General features: G+C 43.2%; 1 protein-coding gene across 3 annotated transcripts in view; it reads left to right on the top strand.

Moving 5' to 3' along the window:
• The window catches only part of CPLX2 (complexin 2), a 200627-nt gene that overhangs the window by 153496 nt on the left and 32721 nt on the right, over positions 1 to 14410 (top strand). For 2 of the 3 annotated variants that reach the window (XM_060240223.1, XM_060240221.1), the window contains exon 1: positions 3682 to 3882. The exons of the other annotated variant lie outside the window; for it this stretch is intronic. The gene's annotated coding sequence lies outside the window, so the exon portion shown is untranslated. Of the gene's footprint in view, positions 1 to 3681; positions 3883 to 14410 lie in introns of those variants that run through there. 3 annotated transcript variants of the gene reach the window in all.

The following is a 14410-nucleotide window of genomic DNA, read 5'->3' as shown; positions in this document are numbered from 1 at the left end:
TAGATAGGCAAATCAATATTGAACACTTTGTGAGGGTTTTTACTAATGCGTGTACCAAAACCATTTTATACTAAACAATATTCAGTAGTATTCAAAAACTTTTTTTACAGAAAATTGTACAATGTTCTCTCTTTGTTTGTAAAGCTACACAAGGTCCAAGAAATTCCAAAATAGATATGACTGCTTCCCAAAACAGGTGTGGTTGCAAATGGACTGCTGCTTCTGTCTTCTTTTTGGAATATCCTCCTTCAGAACGCTTACCAAAGGAGTAAATTATTTCAATTGGCTGTGCTCTGTGTTTCCAATGGATCTGGCTCACACTTCCATTTGCTTTGGCCCTTTCAAGCGAAGCACAGGCAATTGAAATAATTTACCCCTTTGGTGAACTGTCTGAAGAAGGATATTCCAAAATGAGGATGGAAGCAGCAGTACGTTTGCAGCCACACCTGTTTTGGGAAGCAGTCATATCTATTTTGGAATGTCTTGGACCTTGTGTAGCTCTAGAAACAAAGAGAGAACATTGTACGATTTTCTGTAAAAAAAAATTTGAAATACTACTGAATATTGTTTAGTATAAAATTGTTTTGGTACATGCATTAATAAAAACCCTCACGGAGTGTTCTATATTTATTTCCCTTGCTGCCATGACTTGGACTCTGTGTGTGCATGTGTAAAGTCACAGCTGACTTGTGGTGACTGCAGCAAGGTGCTTTCATGGCAAGTGGGAAGCAGAGGTGGTTTGCCATTGCTTTTTTCTACAGAACAAAGTTTGAGTCCAGTGATCCCTTTAAGACTAACAAAGTTTAATTCTGGGTATAAGTTTTCATGTGCATACACACTTCTTCAGGTGAAAGCTAATATCCAGAATCAAACTTTCTTGGTCTTAAAGGTGCCACTGGATTCAATCTTTGTTCTATTACTTCTGACCTACACAGGTACCCACCGGAATCTGTCTTCTTCTACAGAGTCTTCTTTGGTGGTCTCTCTTCCAAGTACAGACCCTGCTTAGCTTCTGAGATCTCACAAGACTAGACTATACCACACTGCCTTGCCTCTTTTCTGACAAACGTGTAACCTCAAGACAGTTATCTGTCAACTTGTAAAGCATCATTAGCACATTTGGGGTTCTACCTTAATAGTAAGAATAAATCACAAGAATAATGTCACATCCAAGTGCGACCACAAAGGGCACTTCCCTACCATCCTTTGTTCATGCAGATAAAATGATGGTGCCAGATGTGCACTGCTTCCCTGTTGCACTCCCAATTTTTCTAGGAGCTGATTTGTTACATTTCCCCCCAATTTTTATGGAATAGAAGCACAATTTCTGTAGTATGAATGGTCTTTGTACTGACATTGATAAAAAGTAGTTCATAGAATCATAGAGTTGGAAGAGACCTCCAGCATCATCTAGTCCAACCCCAAAGTTGTCAGAGTCATGCTCAGAAGAGATGCTTCCCCATGTCAAGAGAAAAATTCAAGGGGAAAACTATTTCAATAATATAATACCCACTGATGTGTGATCCTGCATTGTAATTTCATATGCATTTAATGCTGAACTAGTTCCAGCTGTTTACAGACAATGACCCCAGTGGGGGACCAATCAAAGAGTCATGTGGCACATTTATTATGGTGTCATTTTTGTGAGCCAGAGCCCAAGTCATCTAAAGACCTAATGCCTTCAGTAAATATATTGTTCTTTATTAACAGGGGTGGCCAAACTTGCTTAATGTAAGAGCCACATAGAATAAACATCAGATGTTTGAGAGCCACAAGACATGAAAGATGTCTGAGAGCTGGAAGGGAGGAAGATGATGGATGGATGGGTGGATTGGATAGAGAGAGAATGGGGGGAGAGGTGGCAAGAAAGCAACTTTAACTTTGAATGCATTCTCCAAGCCACCAGCTGGCTTGGCTTGGAGAAGTGATTTAAAGAGAGAAATGCCTTCTGCAAGCTAGCTGATGGGGCAGTGGGCACTTCAAGAACCACATGGCATGTGTGAAAGAGCCACATGTGGCTCCTGAGCTGCAGTTTGGCCACCCCTGCTCTTTAAGATGCTACAGATTCTTTGTTGTTCTGGCTACAACAAAGTGACCCTATGAAATTTATGACTGTCAAGCCTGCTTTTCAAAAGCATCTTTTCCATTTTCTCAGGCATCTCCTAGCTCATGTAACTAATTTGCCTGGTTATGCAATTGCTTTAAAAAGTAATCATATATATAGCACATGATGAGCTTGGCAGAGTGGTCAAAGAAGCAGAGAACAAGAAAGTCACCGGAGACCAAGCCATATTTTGTCAACAGGTGACATTGACCTCTTATGGAAATTCCCATCCACTCACTCGTTATATTCCTATCCACAAGTTTTGTTCACATGGCTAAACATTTGTTAATTGCTCCAACTATTGCAGCATTCTGTTGTACCTTCCAAGCCAAGTGAAAGTCTCCCACAGAAAAATAGTGGCACATCCAACTATGGACAGCATGTATATTTTTAGTAAGAGAAAGATTACATAGCCCTGTATTGAAGAAGAACTGGAAGAAGGTCATTAATGGTCTGAAAGAGCCAGTGTGTTGTCACAGCTAGAAAGTCTGACGGATCTGTGAAACACCAGGTTCAAATCTCCGGACTGTAGAAGCTTGCTGAGTGACATTAGGCAAGTCACATACTCTGAACCTAACCTATGTTGCAGGTTTGTTGTGAGGATAAAATAGAGAAGAAGTGAACCATGTAAGCTGCTTCAGGTTCCCCCGACTGAGTAGAAAGGTTGGGTATATATTAAGTAAATAAATAAAATAGTTATGTAGCACTTACTATTTGTCAAAAACTTCGTTGCATTTGTCTTTCATAGCAGAACTGTAATGTGAATGGCTCTTACTATTCCCATTTTACAAAAGGAAAACTGCTGTTGAGGGGCAGTGCTACAACCCAGAGCCAGCCATTCAGAAAACCATACTGAACTGAGATTGATTTCAAGGTCCCAGATTAAAATCCAGCCGTGAAAGGCCAAGTGAAATATGCTAAGGGGCTGTATCTTGTTCAGGTGAATTTCTGCCATGTAAACCCAAAGGGAGAATCTCTCAGGATCATTAGAATTTCTACTGATTTCTCCCCCTCTGTAAATGAAATCCCAGTTAGCTACTTTTGTTTTTCAAAAGCCTTAGGCAGACTTCCCAAATCCAGCCAGCCTTTGCTCCTTAGAGTCCTTTCCTCAAAACCGTATTTTGAGTCCAGGGGTTCCCATGATTTTGGAGTCCTTTGGGCAGTTGAATTGCATGGAATCTCTGATCGGGATCCCCTTTGCTGACACACAACAGGAGGGAAAATACAGAAGAAAGCGTTTTGGTTCTCTGCCCCCCCCCCAAAAAAAAAAAATCTTGGGGCCAGCGGCTCCTTTGAACTTCCCCCTCCTTTCTTCTCAACGCCTAATTGCCGGACCCAAGGGGCTGGCGCTGGGTAAGAGATAGGCGCCGTTTTGCTCCTGGCGGCGGGGCGTGATTAATATTAGTCAGCCAGATGGGTGGAGATGACAGGAATAATGAAGCAGCTCGTTAGGGGGACGCTGTCTGGAAGGTCAAGAGAGCCGGGATGGATTTAGGGAGGGGGGAGAGGAAAGCCCTTCTTGGAGAGACGATGGCGAAGACAGAAGGGGAGGGTCGGTTCCCCGGCAGAGGAGGTTCAGCCTGAAGGAACCTGAGCGTGAGCCGGCCCACTCCGTCAGGGAGTGAGAGAGAGGAGAGACGGGCAGGCGCGTCAGGGTTTGAGAGGAGTGATTGGAGAAGTGCCGTCAGGCTGCAGGGAGAGCAGGAGGCGGGCTCTGCGCTCTGGACTTGGGAGAGCGCCTTCCCCGTTGCCGACCAAGGGCTTTTGGAGCGCCCCGGGTGAGTGAGTCCCTCTGGGAGGGGCAAGTAGCGTGGTGCTGAAGGGACAGCTCCTCTGCGCGGCATGCCGCGGTGAGCGGGAAAGGGAATTCCGTACGGCTAAGGAGGAGCTTCGAGGCTTGATGGTATTGGGGGCGCCGGCTATAGAATGGGGGGGGGGCGGGGGCGTCCGTCTCATTCCTGCCTCCAAAGACTCCTGAGTAGAGGTGAATAGGTCTTTGTAAGGGCGGTAATGACGGGAATTGCTTTCGTAGTTCTCCCCACTCTTCCTCCATTCAGAAGGAACTTTTAGTACTGCCCGGGCTCGTACTCCGAGACAAAGCCAGGGATCCTTAGATCTTAGTTACGTCTGGCGTTGTGCTCAGAATAACGGCTTGAGGATGTTGAGAGTTTGGAGGGGGGGGGAGTTGTCCGTGCTGATGTGCCCTCCCTCGGCTTTGCTCACAGAGCAGAATTAAGGAATAAGCCGGAGACTGCGTGATCTCCGCCTGCTGCTCGGCGCTGAGTATCCCATTGGAACCGCGGACTTCTGTCCTGCTCTGCATGTTAATAACTCAGCAGTGCGGATGGTGGCTGAATAATGCGGGGTGCGAATAGACGATCGGGGGGCAGCTGCGCGATATTCGCTACCGAAGAAAGGGAGGGAGCTAAGGAAGGGGACGAACTTGGGGAGGGGGCCGTGTACGTAGAGCTAACTCATATGCAAGCGAAGTCACATACGCACATGCCTTCTTTCAGACAGACCAACGCGCTGGTCTGACACAGGACTCGTCGCAAGCAGATTCAAATTGAGTCCCGCAAGTGATCTCTTCTTACCCACAGCACGCCACACCGATTCCCATGATCCTTCGGATTCCCTTGCGCCCTCTAGTCCGAGTTCTCTCGGAGCTGTTGCGGTTGGTAATCGACGCGCCCCTTTCGTCCTCCCCTCTATCTGTAAGGCGAAACATTCGAGTAAATCCAAGACTGGCCTGCTTGAAGCAGAATGACATGTCCATAGTGGGGATGAAGCCGGGAGCTATCCGCTGTTTGCGACAGACGGGAGGGAGGTCTGGTTGAGATCAGTGGCTCCTTGCTCCCTGCCTGCCTGGTTTGCAAGGCCACAGCTCCGGCGCTCTGACAGGCCACACAAGGAAGGCACCTTGCTGACCCCTGTCAGCATCCGTCTCTGCCTTCAAAGGGCGAAAAAAACCTTCCTTTCTAGCAAGTTTGCTGTGGACTCACTTTACACACACCTTGGCTCAGTGAACAGACAGAAATTTGGTGTGGTAGTCTGTTTCTGCATGCCTTTTGTTTGGGAGATGTGAGTGCAGGAGCTGCTGTGGCCAGTGGCATACCCTGAAAGGAGGGGCTGGGGTTCAGTGGAGGAACCTCTGCTAGGCATGCTGAAAGTCCCAGGTTCAGTTCCCAGCGTCTCCTGTTAAAGAATCTGGCATTAGGTGAAATGAAAGATTCCCATCTGCCTGAGAGCCTGGAGAGTAGCTACCAGTCTGAGTAGACAGTGCTGACTTTAAGGGACCAGCGGTCTGATTCAGTATAAGGCAGCTTCTCTAAGCTTCATGCAAAGTAACCAAATTCATACATGGTCAAGGATTGCAGCCTGTGTGTGTGCATGCACACGCATGCATGGTTGCCTGTTAGTGGGACATATCTCCAGACAGAGGTTGTGTGCTGCATGTTCAGCAAAGAAGATCTCAGAGCCCCTGCTCTGCTCCTTGTACAGACTCCTTCTTTACTAGTGGTTTGCTCAGGCAGGCACCAATACTCCCTCTAAGCTGTGGAATCTTGTGAGCAAAAATTCTACTTCATTAGCTACTGGCATTAAAGTTGCAAGCTATTGCATAAATTAGTTTGTTCTGGGTCCATTTTTCCTGAGCTAAGACAAAAATGTGTGATTCAGAGGCTAAAACCTGTGATCTAGCTCACACTAACTCCACTTAGAGGGAAAACTGGCAGGACTTTTGTGCTTAGCCACCAAAGTTTCACTGGGAACAGCTTGAACTTATTCACTGGAGAATTTGAACCTGATTGTTTTTGGACCCAGTCATTTCCCGAAAGATTCAGTCTTGCCTTCCTTACCTGCCATCTCCTCAGTGCTGGCTGCCTGAAAACTTCCCCAGCACAATTGCCCTTGCCTTCCTCAGTCGGTGGGGCCTTTTATCATTGCAACTGTGGCTCTTCTGCCTTTCCTTGGCTGGGTCTCTTGGGCTAGTGGCTGGCACAGCAGCTTAGCTTCATCCTTGATTTGGGCTCCTTAGAAACTGACAAACTCCTCAGCATGCTTCTCAGGGAAGGAAGATTTGGTGCTTCTGGCTATGTGACCAGGTCCCAGCACAACCACACTCAAATGGATAGTCTTACTAGCAAAGGACCCACTCCCCCAACACACATACACTCCTACTCACACATGTGTCTCATCAGACTTCATGAACATTTTGACTCAGGATCAACATAAATCCACTAAACCCTGACTGTGGGATAGAAATCCATTGAAATCAATTAAAACCAATGGGTCTACATGATTTTTAATCCAGGGATATTATTTAAGTGGGCTGGATGTGGAGGGGGTGCTATATATGCATATGAGTGGGTATACATGCTGAGTTTTCATACAAAATTCTTAGATCATCTTTGACCTCTCTCACACTTATTTTTTTTTTTTTTGCAAACTGGAAAAACAATTAATAAGTACTTATGAAAGCGCCACATAGAATCATAGATTTGAGTCATCTTTTATACGAGAAGCGACTATGATATACATAAGCGTTTCAAGGTCATTTCTCACTAACTGTTACTTGAAAGTCACTGAGGAAAGTAAAGCAGTTCCATGTCTTTCTAGGCTGTTTGTTCCATTGCTTATTCCACCTGTATTTTTTCATCAGCACAGAATTCTCTGCAAAACTCCTTTGAAAAATAAATGCACACCTAATACATATAGAATTCTTCAAACAGCCACATCTGTTTCACATACACAGACTATTGTACCACACAACCTAGTTTGTATGTGTAACCATTCACATAATATATGTACTCCAGAGCTTCCCTACACATAGGTTTCCTACACATAGGTTACGCTATGTATGCAGTCCTATAGAACCAACCACATAGCCATTTCACATTATGTATCTCAATCATATGCACCCTGTGTCATATGGCTTTGTATGCAATGTGTTTCTTGCATTTCCATCATATTTTATCATGCAGGAGGGATACACATGCTGATTTTACAGAATGTTACTATATGTTTTTCCCACTGAGTCTGCTGTCTCATATACCAGTCTTAAAACGCTGTGATGTCTAGTGCCATGGTTCAACCTTTGTCTGGCACCAGCTGCCTGATAGGTGCAGTGTACCCATAAATGCACTTTGATATTATTTGTGTCTCTTGTGAAACTGCCTTCTCACTGCTAATATACAGAAAAAAGGTGCCAGGACTTAAGGCTGCTCTCTGACCAAGAAACAGGGAAACTTGGTTGCATAGAGTGGCATAGGACATTAGTAGTGAGTGCTAGCAGTTGTATATCCACTTTTATGTATGTCTTTCATGTTTTTACCAACATGTATCATAATGTTCAAAGCCATTTGCTGGTACAGAAGATATGTATTCTACACATTTTCAGGGGCCTTCTTTCTTCCAGGAGGGAGCCCTAGCATTAACAGCATTTAGGGACTAAGCGTAATAAGTCCTGGCTCAAACTGAACGTTGTACCTCCCTCTCCTATGCATATACTTCCTGTCTCTCATACACACATTTTATATACTTTGCAGGGTAGATCTGCAATTCACAATGTTATCTTTCTTTATACATTTGGATTCTTGTCGCACACAATCTGCTCTTCATGAGCCGCTTTATATACATGCCCTGCAGGTGGTTTTCTAACATATCACCTCTATGTAATCATAGTCTCACTGTAATTCATTACAGCTCTGCTACCTCTCTCCTTGACCATAAGTAAAGCATTTTTATGAAGCACAAGTTGATCCTAAAGGCCAGATAGTTCATATGGGAGAATTATAAACACTAGTCACAATTTGGTTATCATTCTGCCCAGAAGGAGCAAGCTGCTCCTGCTTCCCGGCAGGTCAAGAATTATATTACTATCCTACCCATGTGTTTAATTTGAGGGTGAATTATTTATATGAAACAAGCACATTACAAGACATCACTGTAATGAGGCTATGTTTCTGGGCAGTGGGATAAGCCTTCTCTTTTTACTTGAGGAAATCGGTTACAGATGGATCACAAAATTACCATTTCTTTGTAACATTTTAACATTTGCAAATACACCCAAGTATTTGCACTCTGCCCTGGTTTTACTTGTCATGTAATTGGTACAGCATGGTGCAAGATGGAGTAGTAATTTTAAACCTACTACAATATGCCAGAAGTACTAAGATGGAAGGATCCTTAAGGATTCTAGGTTGACCCTGAACCCATTGTTGGTTTCTTTTTGCCTATCCTGAACCTACTGCCTATCAGTTTCATTGAATGCCCTCGAGTTCTTGTATTTTGGGAGAGGGAGAAAAATTTCTCTTTCTCAACTCCCTCCATCCCATGTAGGAATCCAGGCCACACTGTGGGTGGTTTCCAGACAGAAAGTAGATTAAGGAGATCCTCCACACCACCAACAATGACCTCAGTTAACACAATGCGAAGAAAACTATTCTGGCTGTTTCCATTATTTCACCTCCAGGTCAGTGCAGACAGGAACCTAATTTCCAAGCATAAGCCCATATTGATGTGTGGTGGCTGAAGAAAATCCACTTGAAAGAGTTCATGTAGTCATTCTATTCCAGCAGTGAGCCAGTCACATGCTAGACCCATACATTATTTTTTTCCATGCCACTGCAGATCTCTCAATATGAGTAGGTGATGGAATGCTAAATATTGCATATATATCAGGGCATGATGGTATCTATACAGAAGCTATAGGCTGAAAGCCAATGCACCTTGCGATTTCTTGTTGATTTCCACTAGACACCATGTGCCTCTGTTTCTTTACATAGTGCAGAGGGCAGAAGAGAGTGTGTTCTGTTTGTCTGAGAAAATCAGTGTGGGAGAAAATGTGAGTAGGTATGTTTCCATATGTAACCATTGTGCAAGATAGCCTAAGTAAGTGACTCTTAGATTCTGTGTGAGTGGATGAAGAAAAATGAATTCATTATTGGGGGAGAAGGTGCGTTTGGGGCAGACAGGGTATTTCTATGAATGAGGCAGTGTGTGTGTGTGTGTGTGTGTGTGAGAGAGAGAGAGAGAGAGAGAGAGAGAGAGAGAGAGAGAGAGAGACTATGAGGACACATGTCTATAGAAAAATGTGGGGTGTAAAACTGTGTTATATACATGTGTGTGTATAATTGTGTACTTGATGCAAGGTGTGTTCTTGTCAGTTTTTTCCCCATTAGTTGGCCAATTCACTTGTTTCTCAGTTTCAGGTTCCTTCCTGTAGTCAAAACCATGAGCACATCCTCCTTTGCAAAATGTGGCCCATTCATTTATTTTGTCACAACTACCTGTGCTGGGAAACTGATGCACAAAGAAACATCCTGATTCCTGTACACACAGCAAAATAAGGATTTGCACCACAGATGGATCTGTTTGCCTTCACATGTGGTAACCCAGCCGTTCATGTGTGCCTATCACTAGACCTTTCTCTTTGTGCATGAGGCTCTGAGGCCATGAGAACTCTCTGTGTGTGTACAAAAGAGAATGTGTTTGTGCTGTTAGCAGTGCTGATTTCTCAACGCGCCTGTGGCAGCCAGAGAGCGCAGGAAGATCTCACTGTCCTGGGGCTGGGGAAATTAGCAGTCCTGCCAGGTCTGCATAAGGGCTGCACTGCCACCATCCCACGCAGAGTGCAAGCTGTTAACACCACAGATGGGCTCCGTATGGTGCTCAGCTGTGGTGGGGTTTTTTAAAAAACCTTATACCTTAGTTCTGCTGCATCTGTCTATGGAGTGATTTCTGATCATGCCTTTGCCCTCTTGAATGAATATACAGATGCTGTTTGTCCAGATGGGCATATTGTAGTCCATATTTTGGGTTGAGAAAATGATGTGGAAAGAGGCTTGAACCCCCCTCCTTCCTGCTGCAGCATGGTCCCAATCTGAATGGCCCTCACACCCTGGGCCTTATCACCTCCTGTGAACAACTAATTCCATTTCTATTTATTTATTTATACCCCACTATTCTCCCTAATGTGGACCTGGAACAGTTTACATCTTTGTTCTCTCCTCCATTTTATTCTCACAACAACCCTGAGGAAGGTTAGTGTGAGAAAGAGTGACTGGCTCAAGGTCAGTCAGCTAGCTTCCATGGCAGAGTGGGAATCCAGACCTGCATTTCCCAGTTCCTAGTCTGCTTTAACCCCATCCCTTTGTCTGAAGAAGTATGCATGCACACGAAAGTTTACAGTCTGAATAAAACTTTGTTGGTCTTAAAGGTGCTATTTGACTCCTACTTTACTTTAATCCAAGCATCTTCAACAGGTCGTTCATGTAGCTTGCTTGCTTGTTGTAGAGCAATTTACGCATCCCTTAGATTAGAAGACCCAAGACAAGATTGTGAAAAGATCTGCTCTAAGATTTATATCATAAGATTTTCCTCCATGCTGATGAGCTGATAACTTCATTTCTGCTACTTTTCCCAGTTCATGTTCTGTTTCTAGGACTGAACCACCTGCCATTACATGCCCAAGGTGGGGGGAGTAGGTAGCTTGGGATATTTTTCATTACTCAAAAATAGCTCTCATTAAAAAAAAAATGGTTGACGAGCCTTGTTCTATCCACTACACCCTGCTGGCTCTTCATGAATTTGCTAAAATATCAGCATGAGCTTTTGAGTTACACAGAACTCTTCTGTAGGTTTATGAAATACCAAGCTTTTTTAAAAAATAAAATCAAGGCACTGAAATATCAGCCAGTTTGAAGAAATAGAGCTCAATTGCACCTCGAGCTCAAAGCCCCACTCAGCAGTGCACTTGCCAGATGGTCCTTTGAGAGTTGTTTTCTCTCTTTCTCCCATATGTAAATTTGTCACCTACATTTGTGAGCTGATTGTTGTTGTAAGAAGAACTGTAATCAAGCATGTTGACACCAAAAGGAGCATAGATGATGGTAGTGTTGGAGAAGAAAGAAATGGCTATTGCTTGAAGCACAAAGCTTACCGTAGTTTAATTGTTAAAGGGCCAATGAGCCTTTTCCTCTACTGATCTGAATGGAGCTTTGTTTCTCAAAAGCTTATATCCCAAAAATCTTGTTGATCTCTACGCTGCTACAGGAATCTAGTTTTTTGGCTTCTAGTAAGACTGCTCTGATTAACCGCTTTTTATCCCTTTTTGGCCCTGTTGTTACTAAAGCAGGAAAATATATCTTGCAGTCTTTGCTTGTTTCCTCACTAAAGTGTTTTTTCTAGCTCAGAAAAATTACTAAAAAAAACCCCCAAACATCCTTTGTTTTCTTGTTCCTATGGGTGGTATAATCTTGTTTCTCCAACAAGACCAAAAAGTATGTACTCCAACTAGCATCCAGTGTATGGGCTAAAGGCACATGATTTGGAAGCTTGCTGCAGTTAAGGCAGTCAAAAGCCCATCAGTGCCTAGATGGGAGAACACCTGGGAGTCCTCTGTGCACTTCCTCCATAACACCCATTCTCTGCTTGGGGACCTGATTTATAGTCCCACAAGGTCCTATAAATGGGATATAAATGGAATATTTAACCCTGTTTCTCCTTTATTTAATGCTGAGCAATGCCAAGCTGATTTATAAAACCATTGCTCTTATTTTTGCTCAAAAGTCTTGAAACACCATAAGAGTTCTGTTTAAATGGGGGGTGGGAGTTGTGTTTATGTCAAAAGTTCACATTTCCAACACGTTGAATGTTAGTTCAATAAATGATAGCCCCTAAGGAGCCCTGATGTTTTCATCTAGCATTAATGATTGTTTTCTCTTAATTTCTGTGTCTTTTCCCCCTGATTCCCATGGCAGGAATATGACTGGTTGTGGGGAGGGAGGGCTGTATCCAACCAGATGGTTGGTAGGCTAGTGATGCGATCTCCCAGTTTTATTGGTGGGCTGTTGGAATGAATGAGCTCATAGGCCTTCTCCATCTCTAACGGCTGTGATTTTTCTGCTTATTATTATTGCTAGCATTTATCTTGCCTATTACTCGATGGGAATTTTCCAACAGGCCTCATTTTCCAAGCCTCATTTACCCAGAAGCATACATAGATTGCTCACGTTGTGCTTGCCTCACAGTGGAAAAACCATTCCACCTTTCAGATCTCCTCCCGCCTCTTTATATCAGAATTAATTCTTCCAAAGAGGGTGATTTTCTCCCTGCTGAAGATATGATCCTAAATGAAATTGAGCTGCCATTGCCAAATTGCTCAATCCAGAATAAGTCCATTTATATTGCCAAAAATGTATACTCCAGAAATAAGGATCTTGGTGACTACAGTTTGCTGACTGCTGTGCTAACTTTAAATATACAAGGTGATCTTTCTCCTGAGAGTTGCTTTAGATGAATGGCATTCCTCTTGAACAGATTTCATCTTCACCAAAGCACTAAAACTGAGATATTGTTGGGGGGGGGGGGAGATGTGAACAGGCTACAAATGGTTCCTCTGCAGTGGGTCCTGAAAGCTCCTTATGGAGGAGAGAGTCTGATGTTAAGCACAGATCAGCTAACTGCCTCTTGTCCTGCTAACAAGCCATTATCTGCCATGACCTGGACCACAGCAGTCTTCTTTGCCTTGCCAAAATGAACTTAATTATCAAGAAACAACAGTGGCTAATTTATACGAGACAGGACAAGATCAATTGAGTAGAAACACTGCCTGATTATCCAGCAGCAAGAAAAATCACACACACATACCCAATTCCCAACATCACAGGAGGAGAGAAGTTCTTATTTTCTGCTTCGAAATCATCCCTGCACATGGTTAGAGATACAGATACCTTGCTCCAGCATGTCCCAGCAATTACAGGCCTAGGCAGATCTAAGTAGCTTGCCAGCATAGCATCACTGACACAGGGTAGTTACTGCTGCAACTCATGTCTGGCAGTATGACAAACTTGGGAATCTCCCAACAGTTCCAGGCAAGTATCTGTTTTTATAGACAAGGGCAAATGTGACTGCCAACTCAGTTTCTTTCATCTGACTAGTTTTTATTAGAACAAAGCCATGCAAGCTTCCCAGTAACACCAAACTCTTAATCTTTCTGGCTGATGATGAGTGCAGTATAACTAAAAATTTCACATATTTGTATGTCTAAGGGAGGTAGTCTGGTTAAAAAAAGGGTCAGTCTATTTTGTATGAACTATTCATTTATCTTTTTTCTAGAGATTCAAACAAGTGCTGTATATTAACTAAAAACCTGGTCAGTTCTAATTCTGTTGTCTATATCAGTACTTTATGGGAGCTTTAAATGAGACTATTAGTGCATTTAGGGAAATTTTGAAAAGTCATTCACTCTTTTCAGGGAATTCTGAGAACTGCAATTCTGAGAGGGAAATGGTGGATCTCTGACTTATAAACAGTCACCAAACTATAATTTTCAAGAATCTTTGAAGAACGCTATTATAGTCAGAACTTTTTTGGTAGAAAAAGCCCAGCAAGAACTCATTTGCATATTAGGCCATACCACCCGACATTACCATTGTTTCACATAGAGCTTTTTTGTAGGAAAAGCCCACCAGGGCCTCATTTGCATATTAGGCCACATCCCCTGACACCAAGCCAGACGGAACTGTGTTCCTGTGCGTTCCTGCTCAAAAAAAGCCCTGACTATAGTTGTATAAAATCAATATACAATAAAGGTCCTAGGGTCCTTCCCAGTAACATCAAATTAAGGAAGGAAGGAAGTCTGTTAATTCTGTTAATTCTCAAATTAGGAAGTCTGTTAATTCCCAAGGAATTAAGGGAGTCTGTTAATTCCCAAGTTAGTCATCAGAGGGTTTCTGTGTAAATTAGGGTTTCTTGCTGTCTCAGTTTCCCATCTGAATGAAACTTTGAGGCAAGTTTGTAGAATCTCAGGGCGTGTTCACACACACTTAAAATGCACTTTCAACTGGATTTCTGCTGTGCAAGAACAGCAAAATCCACTTGCAAACAATCACCATCAATTTTAAAAACAGGCTAAGTAGAATTCTACAAAGTATAAGTTTTTCCCTACTAGCCCTATAACAAGAATGGGATTAAATAAAATTATTTCTTGGTGTTCAATACTACTGTATTTGATATAAAACTGAAGAAATTCCTTGCAAGAAGGGTGAAATGTAATAAGAGGAAATGTACTAAGGCTTCAGTTCTGAGTGCATTTTTAGATTTACTGGAATCAATTGGACATAAGGCTCACACAGACAATACTTTTATCATGGGAGGGGTGGTGGCTCAGTGGTAGAGCATCTGCTTGGGAAGCAGAAGGTCCCAGGTTCAATCCCTGGCATCTCCAAAAACGGGTCCAGGCAAATGAAAAACCTCAGCTTGAGACCCTGGAGAGCCGCTGACAGTCTGAGAAGACAATACTGA

This window comes from Heteronotia binoei, chromosome 5 (genome assembly GCF_032191835.1).
Source record: "Heteronotia binoei isolate CCM8104 ecotype False Entrance Well chromosome 5, APGP_CSIRO_Hbin_v1, whole genome shotgun sequence".
NCBI lineage: Eukaryota > Metazoa > Chordata > Lepidosauria > Squamata > Gekkonidae > Heteronotia > Heteronotia binoei.
Note: the sequence above shows the minus strand (reverse complement) of the source record. Positions and strands in the feature narration are given on the sequence as shown.